This window comes from Crocodylus porosus, unplaced genomic scaffold (assembly GCF_001723895.1).
Source record: "Crocodylus porosus isolate Cpor-Errol unplaced genomic scaffold, CroPor_comp1, whole genome shotgun sequence".
NCBI lineage: Eukaryota > Metazoa > Chordata > Crocodylia > Crocodylidae > Crocodylus > Crocodylus porosus.
The window spans coordinates 20187162-20196862 of NW_017728949.1; positions in this window are offsets into that span (position 1 = coordinate 20187162).

Below are 9701 nucleotides of genomic sequence, written 5' to 3' on the forward strand. Positions count from 1 at the left end.
GGTGTATCAGGGGGGTGCAGATCAAGGCCCCAGCAGTGAGCGAGGGAGTGGGGCACAGCCACTGGTATTTGCCTACTGTGCTGGGCAGCCAGTCAACCACCCCCCCAGGCTGTAATCCTGGATGCGTGCATGCCCTTTGCCTCCTGCTACAACTGCCCAGAGCCTGGGGCTGAGCTGCCCTGTGGCCCTACCCACTGCCCCACATTTGTGGGAGGGGCTGAGCCCCATTAGTCCTGGTCTTCTGCTGCCTATGAATGCAGGTAGACTGGGAAGAGACTGACGCTGGTTACATGCCGAAAGTCCAGATTGCACAAAGTCCTGTCTTTCAACAAATCAAATGAAATAAAAGTACTCCAGAGCATAAACTGCACACAGCAGCTACAAACTTATGCTACTATTGGTAACAACTAACAAGGAGAGGCAGCAGGGTAGTGGGTATAACAATAACCTTCTGTGAGCATCAGTGACTTTCCAATCACCTGCATGCTATTTGACTCCTAAACTCCTCTTTCTGCAGCAGCTGGTTGAGCTGCCTCTTAGAATTTGCTGTTCCTGGTGATATTATGGTCAGCTATGGGGTGACCACAGTATGGCTAGGAGTATTCAGAATGCCTTCAGGAAACAGAGTCAGTGTTCTCTGGTTTTTTGTTTGGATTGTCCATGCTACAGATAATGTTAACTTGCACCCCAATTAAGGCCAGAAACAGATGTTGCATTTGTCCCTGGAAAAAGTCATGACTGTGTTTGTCTTGGAACAGAAATGTCTTGGGATTGGCATGTACACACATCACCCTTCTAGTTAATCAGGGTTTAGTGAGTAGCTCAATGTACTGCTACTTTTCTGCCACTGATTCAATGATGCAAATCTCAGGATTACTGTTCAGGTGCACCTTGTGATGTTCCAGGATAAACTGTTAGTACTTCTGATCCCCTGAACACTTTTAGGATTTATTATGGGAAAATGGGCATGGATGTCTGAATGACTGCACTTTATCTCAGGATAAAAGAGTTCATCCCAGGACAAGTGTGATAAATGTGATGTTCATTTGTACGCCAGGAGTGGTTTGACTGTAGCAGGCTGTTTTCAGCTTGGCATTTAATATTTTCTGCCATTGTAACAGGGCTTTCTTTTACTATTCCTTAGTCCAGAGGTGGACAATTATTTGGGCTGGACACTTATGGAGTTTTAATGAGCTGTTGCAGGCCAGGTCAGCACCTGCCTTCCTCCCCCAACCCAGCCTGCAACAGCTCATCAAAACTCCTTAAGTGGCTCTGCTCGGGGGCCCCAACCCACGATCCCAGCCCCAGGGTCTCCATGGCTCAGGACCTGTGCAGGCAGGGAACGCTTGTCTGAGAGGATAGGATGGAGCTGTGGGAGGGCAGGGAGTGGTGTCCAGAAGCAGGATGGACGGGCAGGGTGGTGACAGCATGGAGCCTGGGGCAGAACTGCAATCCACTCCTGGCATGTCCCTGCCTGTGGAACCAGTGCCCGTAGCAGGGATATTAAAAAAAGGAGTGGGGTGGGTATCCTGGCATTCAGTGGCACTTGGGCTGAGGCAGAAGAACTAGCACTAGAGATCTTGAAGCAGAAGTCACCAGTCACTGGATATTATCGCACATTCTAGCTCTATTTCCTGAGATTTAAACAACTAAGCCAAAAGCTTCAGGATGTTTAGAAAGTTAACATGAACATCCAAGGGCAATCAGAGGCTTTTGTATGCTTTTCCCTACTCTTTTGGCTTTGACATTAAAGACCCATGCTCCTATTAAAAATCTCATGATTTATCTTTTATGTATTTAACACTCAATTTTTTAAACATGGGTTGCATGCACAGAAATTATTATTTGTTAATATGCAAGAAAGAATGTTTGGGACTTTCAGAACTGTATTTTAAAACTGAGCTCAGGGGTTCTCAGTTCAATGCTTTATGAGGCCTGCTGGTCCCAGTCCAGGACACTGGGCTTTTTCATACCACACTTGGTTCACTGGAGGACACTGGCTCAGGTTCTCAGCTGCACCAGGGCATTCTCCTCTGTGATGCAGGGGAGAGGGAAGGGGACTATCCAGGTACTAAAATGATAGACCCTGATCCTCTGGCTGGATTGGCACCACTCAGATCCCCAGCAAAGCTCACCAAAACCAGGAGTCACTTTAAAGTTCTTTCCCTTGGGGCTAGGATGGGCAGAGTGGGACAAGAAGGGAGGTGGACTTGGGCTGTTGGGATGGGGTCAATGGAAAGTAGAAGAAGAGGGGGCAGGTGGAGCTAAGCTGGGACTAAGCCTGGGAAATGGGGAGTATGATAGGAATCAAGGTCTGGGAAGTGCAGTACACTGAGGACAGTATGGAGAATTTCTTTACTGCAGAAATGAAGGGTGCAGATGCCCTAGGCAGTGGGATTGTGATAGTGACAGCAGAAGTTGCCCCACCAGTGCCCAATCCAGGCTGCATCCCACACAACAATGCTAATAAGGGCACTTGCGTCTTGTTAGCACTACTATTCAGGTCCAGTTTCTCATACTTCCATCTTGTGACTGCCCATCTCCAAGGCTGTTCCCTACCTGGCCTCTCATCTGCAGCCTGTTGCTGGCTGCTGCTCCAGCTCTCACACAGGCTCCAGCCCTATCACTAGTCTGATCCCCTCACAACTCAAGATGACACTGGCAGGGGGGCTGGGAATCGTGTACTCTCAGTGAAGGAACTTGATAATACAGAACGCTCTACAAATTCAATTAATTTCTTTTAGCATCTTGGGATAGTGCAGAGGTACCCAGCAGAGACAGCGTACTGGCATATAAAAGTCTCTGGCCCTCTCTCCCTTCCTTATTCTATTTCTTCAAGTTACTTTCTTCTGAAAGGCCAGAAATATTCTTCTCCCAGAGAAAGCACAGAATTTACAGGATCATTGAGATTAAATTTAGAAATAATCACTATGATCACCTGCATAGCATAAACTGCAGAACTTCATCCAGGTACTTCAGATTTAAGTCCAGAACTGGAGTGAGAGCAGCCCTCTTGCAAAGACAACTCCAGGACTGGTTTTAAGGCTCTTTTAGGTGAAGAATTTGTCCTGTTTCTGGGTAAGCTCTTCCAATGATAAATCACCCTCCTTTCAAAATGGGAGTCTTATTTCTAATCTGAATTTTGCTTAATCTGTTTCCCAGCCATCAGCTCTCACCATTTTTTGTGCCTAATAAGAGATGGCTCTTCTATCTACCTGAAAACTCACCCTGGGCATGAATACTTGTACACTATATATCAAGTTGCCTCATAACTTTCCCATCTACAAATTATATCCATTGAACTCATGTTTTGGTGGAATTATGCTTCATGACTGTATTGGGAGAGAGGGACTATGATCCTCCCAAGGTAAGGAAGTATTCTTGACACACATTCTGGGGACAAAAGACACAAGCTAATCTAGACAGGGAAGGCAAGGGGGGAAGCAGGGGGTGAATGGAGGCTGAGCAGAGAGGGAATCAAGGAGAAAAAAAAGAAAAATAAACGTGACAGCATCTCTGTGCATTTAATGCAAAACACTTTCCCTTTCCCTGGTTTCACAATTCTATTTTTTCTGCTGTTTGCTATTTTCATTTTCCAGGCACACACTTTCCCATGTAGAGTCAAAGTCTTGATTGCCAAACTCTACTGAGTCAATAGGTAAGATGAAAGGGTTTCACGTCACTGGCAAGTCAAGATCACTGAGCGGCAGAGAGTGGCTCATTGATTTGCAACATGGTCCCCAGAGATTTCAAGTTATCTTTTCTTTCCCGGGTCAAGGTAACAAATGGGTTAAAAAGGTCAGAGCATCTTTGGCGGCACACAGTCATTTTCCCCCCCTGCTGATCGTGTTTCACAGTGAAAAACAGATCTAGAGCACAGTGACCCAGCTGCATCTGTTTTGTTTCTTGTCACCAGAGAAACAAGAGGGAAAGTCCTGGAGTGATGTTTCCATGAAATCTAAGAGCCATATACATACAGTTTATTGAGGAAAGAGCCTCATGCCTTCCCCGCATCCCCAAACCTACATTTCAGAACTTATTCTCTTTCAGTCTCTGCTACTGCCCTTACCAGTGTGCATTCTCCTAAGAAAATAGATCTGAGTTTCCTTTTCTTACTCAAACATTTCTGTCTAAACATTTGCCTTTTTTACTTCAGAAGCCTGGAGGCACTCCCTCCCCTTGAAGTAACAACCCTGACTAAGGTTATAGATAAAATACAGTCTTTCTGCTGTTAGATGTTGGTTGGTTGGTTGGATAAATAATATCCCCTGAGGACACCCTGGTTAAATTAAACCATAAATCCATTGGGGACCACTGTTTTGCAGTGACTAAGTAGGTATAAATAGAAAGGAAAGGATTTAATTACTATATTGCCCACCAAAGGAGGCTAAATAGTCTGGGAAAAGAGGGGGCTGAAACTTAAAGGGATTCCCACTGAATTTGGGGGAATACAGAGCAGACTCATAGGCTCTGGTATTAGGAACAATTTACTCCAACTTGGAGTGAGGGGGAAAGTTTTTCTTAGCTATTCCTTTGGGAGGTTGCTGGCCTGGAAAGGAAATGCTAGGGCTCTGAGGCTACAATCCTTTGTTTAAAATACAGTATTTACCCTTAATCCTAGTTTTGTTTTCCAAGTGCGTACACAGCCCTGCTATGCACAATCTTTAAGCAAATATTCCAGTGACAAGATTCAAATACAGCAGAAGCCTTATGACAGTTTATTTAATAACTCCTATTTCACATGGCAATGGGAACAGGAGATTTACAAGGGAATGCGCAAAAGCCCACTGAAGTCTGTAAGAGCTTTGCTGCTGGCTTGAGGGAGCTTTTGGTAAGGTAGTGAGTGAAAGCTCCTGCCTGCAATCATTCCCCAGCCACCCCAAAGGCTGTTAATTATCACCTCCAATAGGTCAGCACTCCCCCAGCAGACAGACACAAAGGGAGACTGGAAAGGGGGATGCCAGTCCTCAGGTGTGTTGAGTAAGCTGCAGCAGAACTAGTTGGGGTTCAAAGACAGAGCAGTCAAACAGGAACCAAATACAATATTGAATGCAGGCAGGAGCTCTAACAGGATGGGGTTTGTGTGGTGTAATACCATTCTAAGATATTGCTGTAAAACACATTCAGCACTGTAAGAAATGACACACAGACCAGTGCCACTCGAGAGAGGGCGTGAGCCTCTCTGAGCCCATTACCTTACAAAGGGCTCTCTTTAGCAGGCCCCTCACCTTTTTGAGAATGATGCACTTTTCAGAAGTAGTCAACAGGGGAGGTTAGAGTTTACAAGAAGGCTTGATGGACACAAGGATGGCATATCAACTTCCCTCATTTATACTACCATAAATTGAGACATTTATTTGAAGCCAAGGTAACTGGGGAACTAGGCTCTTCTCTGAAGAAGAATATAGGTGCCTACAGATGTTTAGGGCCCTGCCTCCCTCTCCCTCCTGCCCCAATTCAAAAGATGTTCACCTGTTGGGTCAGGCTGGGGCTCTCAGTGGGGGAGGGAGCCGCATAGAGCTGATGCTGGGCTTGACCTATCTGGAGCTGGAGGGTGGGGTGTTAGAATGGAGCTCCTTTGCTTTATGGGCCCCCCTCTACTACCCCAGATGGGGTATTGGGGGGAGCCATGCTGGGCCCCCTCTAGGTCCAGCCAGGCCAAGCCTAGCCAGCAGCTGCTGCTGCCATTGTGAAGAGGCCTGGGCGGGGGGTGAGGGAAGGGAGCCCTTTTCACCTAGCAGGCCTCCTCCAGCTACCCTGTCTGGGGTACTTGGGGGAGCTGGGCTGGGGCTGTGAGGTAAGGGGGGTTCTCTTCCCCCACCCCCTGCCCAGGTCTCTTGACAGGGGCAGCAGGAGCTGCTGGATCCCTTGCCTGGCTAGAGCTAGGGAGGGGCAAGGGGGAGAGGGGGAAGAGGCAGAAGGGTGGCGGGGAATGGAGCACCAGCCCAGCTCTACAAAGCATGAAACATTAACCCAGGAGAGAATACACATTCCCTAAGGGGTGGCTTTAGAGCACCCTCATCTAATACCTGATTTGATGAGGGTTCATTTTTATGCATGATCTGTCATTTTAAAAGCGCTCTACAGTTGTGCATGTGTGCTACATCACAACTGTCCAGAGCTTTTGGGGGCCCTATCACATGAAAAACTTATCTTGTGTAACAACACCCTAGATGTTGTATATTTTTGTGGTGGGAATTGCCCTGGACTGCATATGTAGCCCCATGGCACAAAGGTGTTAGAAATTAAGCTTTCTATCACAAAAGAAATGAGGATTTTAGATAAGGTAAGGGTGTTTCATGACAAGGAAGAGAGCACAAAATTGGATAGGCCAAAAGCAAGGACTGAACACAGGATCTGTGGGTTTAAAAGCATGCCCCATACTGCCTGAATTGAAGGACCAAATTCATAGGCCACTGCACATGAGCAGTAGCAAACACAACGTGCTTCATGGTGATAGCATGGGCTCCTGTTAAATATCATAATGTTCTGTGAAGCTCCAGCAGAAAGGTGAAGTCCTCCCCAGCATGTCAACAGTGCTGATCCCTTCAGCTCTACAGATAACTAGAAAAACCCTGGATCAGCAGGGTCTGTCACGGCAGCCACCTGAAGAGAAGGGGAATGACCTAAAAGTGATGCCAAGATTGTTCTGGGAGTCAACAATCAGCCGTGCAGTCACAGTGGGCACCAAGATATACTCGGAAATGTCTAAATGAAGTATTCTAGTATATCAACACATTCCTTTATGCCTCTCTGGTGTCTTTCATCCAGGTGCTCACCAGCAAGACTTTACACCCCTTCAGTGGAGCAGGGCTTTACATCTTTACTTAAAAAAAGGCACAGAGGTTAAATGATCTCCACCCCCCTCTCCCATCCCAAGCTCACATCAAGAAAGGGGCAAAATCAGAGCTAGAACCCATAAGTCTTAGATTCCACCCCCATGGACCTGGCCATTCATACCCAGCCAGTTTAGATACTAATACTCCCATTTAGCACTACTAGCACTGTCCTCATCTTAGCTCAGGGCCTCTGGGTTTGACAGGGCTGGTTAACAAGCCATTTGTCTATGGGGACTCTGTTCCTACTTGCCTGTCTTTAGAAGCATACAGCTGGGCATCTTCTCCTACAGCTTAGCGGACAGCATTGTGATATCACACCACAACTTCATCGTTCAGGGATATCGCAGGAACTAGTAGACAAGTTAGTTTTTGACAAGGTTCAATAAAAGCAAGTGTTTGTAACTATTGTGATAGTGTTACCAAATCAAAAGATGTCCCTATCCACTCATGAGATGATGACACTATGCTGAGAACAGAAAGAGCTGGTGAATGTTAACTCTGAGAACGTAGCTAGTTAGTGTATGAAACTGAAGTGGCACTAAATGCCCAGGGCTTCTTAAAGCCTGTAAGGACTTCATTTTATTTGCTTTTTCTGAATGTTTTAATCTGGAGAGCTGCCCTGCTCTCTGTACAGAGTCTGCCTGGACGACTGTGATGGATTGCCCTGGCAAGAGCTCAGTGGCAGTTAATACTACATAACTTTTCCACTGGTTAGTGGTATAGCATACTAAGTGTGGCTTTTGATATTTTCTTGACACAAAGCCAGGGAACCCTACACCATAGTTCAGTCCTTGATTGCATTCAGTCTCAGTTCTTCAAGTTGCAGCATAGATAGCACTCTTCATATGTTCCCAAAATTATTCTCACACTAAATACTACTTCTTCCCCATAACAGTATTTGCTCTCACATGGTCTGTTTGAAATCCTGTTTCATTAGTAGAGGTAGAACCCCAGAAAAGTACTGGTAAATTCATGAGGTAGAGAATTTGCCAAGAAGATTTTTGAACTTTCTTCTCCACGGTTGTCATCCTAACTCAGTTGAAACACCCACATGCTACAGAAAGTAGGGGCTGATATGCAGTGTTAGGCACATGTAATAAGTGCATTAAGAAACTAATTTAGTATGGACACAACATGCATCTGCCAAACCTCAATCTTTGTATTTATTTTTATTGGTCTCAAAGATGCTCCAAATCAATAAAGCTTTCATATTGTTTCAGATTGAAACTTGAAATTTGTTTCTAATTACTTGGCAAAAAAGAAAACTAAGCTAATGCCAGTGAAGGCTGTTTACAAATGCAGAAGCACAAAGAAAAGAGAATGTCTGTATATTTATCTTACTTTATTTGCCAGGACATTAGATCATCCCCTGAGAAACAGACTTCAAAAGAATGTCATGGATTTGCAGCAACTAAGGAAGCATACCCTTCTGGTAATATCAGTTCAGAGCTGCACTCAGTACCCAAGCCCATGTATAATTAAAAACTCCATTTGGAAGCTATGTCCAGACAAGCGCAGCCAGGCAGTATATGGCACTGCAAACACATCTACAGCACCACATACCACACATTTGATGTTTTCTGCGCTGCAAGGGCATGCTACCCATGTGTACACTGCTCTGCTTTTTTTTCCCCCCATAGGTGTTTTTGAGCCCTAGACATCCAGGGGGTCAAAAAAACAAGCTGAAAAAAAAAAAAAAAAGCAGAGCAGCACACACACAGGCAGCATGCACCCCTCAAAAGCAAAGCTGGGCTGCCCGGAGCTGCTGGCCAGACTGTGTGTGGCAGAATTGCCACTGCTGCAGCCCCAGGAGGCCCCCAGGACCCTAGGTAAGGCTGGCCCCAGCCCCCAGTACCCCACCTGGGGTAACTTGCTTTGTGCCAAAGTGTGCATGGCACAGGTGTTCCTTGGGGACAAGTAGCAGCAGCGCAAGATCCACAGTCCATGCCCAGAGGACATGCCCATAGTTACTGCACAGTAACCAAAAATTACTATGCAGCAACGGCACGTGTCTACACTTGCTCACCAGTACTGAGCAGTCACTATGGTGACTTATGCTGACTTGGGCATAAATTTGCTGCCTTCATGATGCAGGTAGCAAATTTATGCCGAAGTAGTTACTGTGCAGTAAGGAACATGTAAATGCCTTACTGCGCAGTACCCTGCGTGTGTGGACTGACTTGGGACTAACTGTAGGCCCAAGTCAGTCTACGTACAGTGTTACTGAGCTGTACTGCCTGTACATGTAGACACTGGTGTAAAAACTGCTTACTGCGTTAAGTTACTGTACAGTAAATGCACATGTAGACATGCCTAGAGGGAACAACCCAGAGCTCAGTGTTGATACCCATTCTCATGATTAAAGGGGGTATAAGCAAAACTCAGAATGGAATCTGAGAGCCAAGAGGGTTAGAATTTTCAAGCATTAGTACATGATGCATAGAAGTGAAACATCTGCCTTTGAATATAACAGGTCAGTCCAAAGATCCATGTACCTCAATGTGAGGTCTCTGACATTGGAAAGTAGCTGGTGGTTTACATGAAAAGTAGGGTTGTTTCTGCCTGGTTCAAACACATAAGGCAAATGCGATAACTGCTACTCTACAGAAGATAAAAGGAAAAAAAAGAGACTCGCCCTATACCTTCACTGAGGATCAAACTGAAGACCTTCAGATTACATAATGGACATACTAATTGCAGTATTAAAGCTAACCTCCAGCTGAGGCTTGTACACAACCATGACATTGCTCCACCCTGTATATGAGTACTAAATGCTAACAAGTTGAGCCACTGAAGCAGAAACAGCCTTGAACTTCAAGTAATCCTCTTTCCATACTCCCAAACTCAGCAATGGTAATGGCA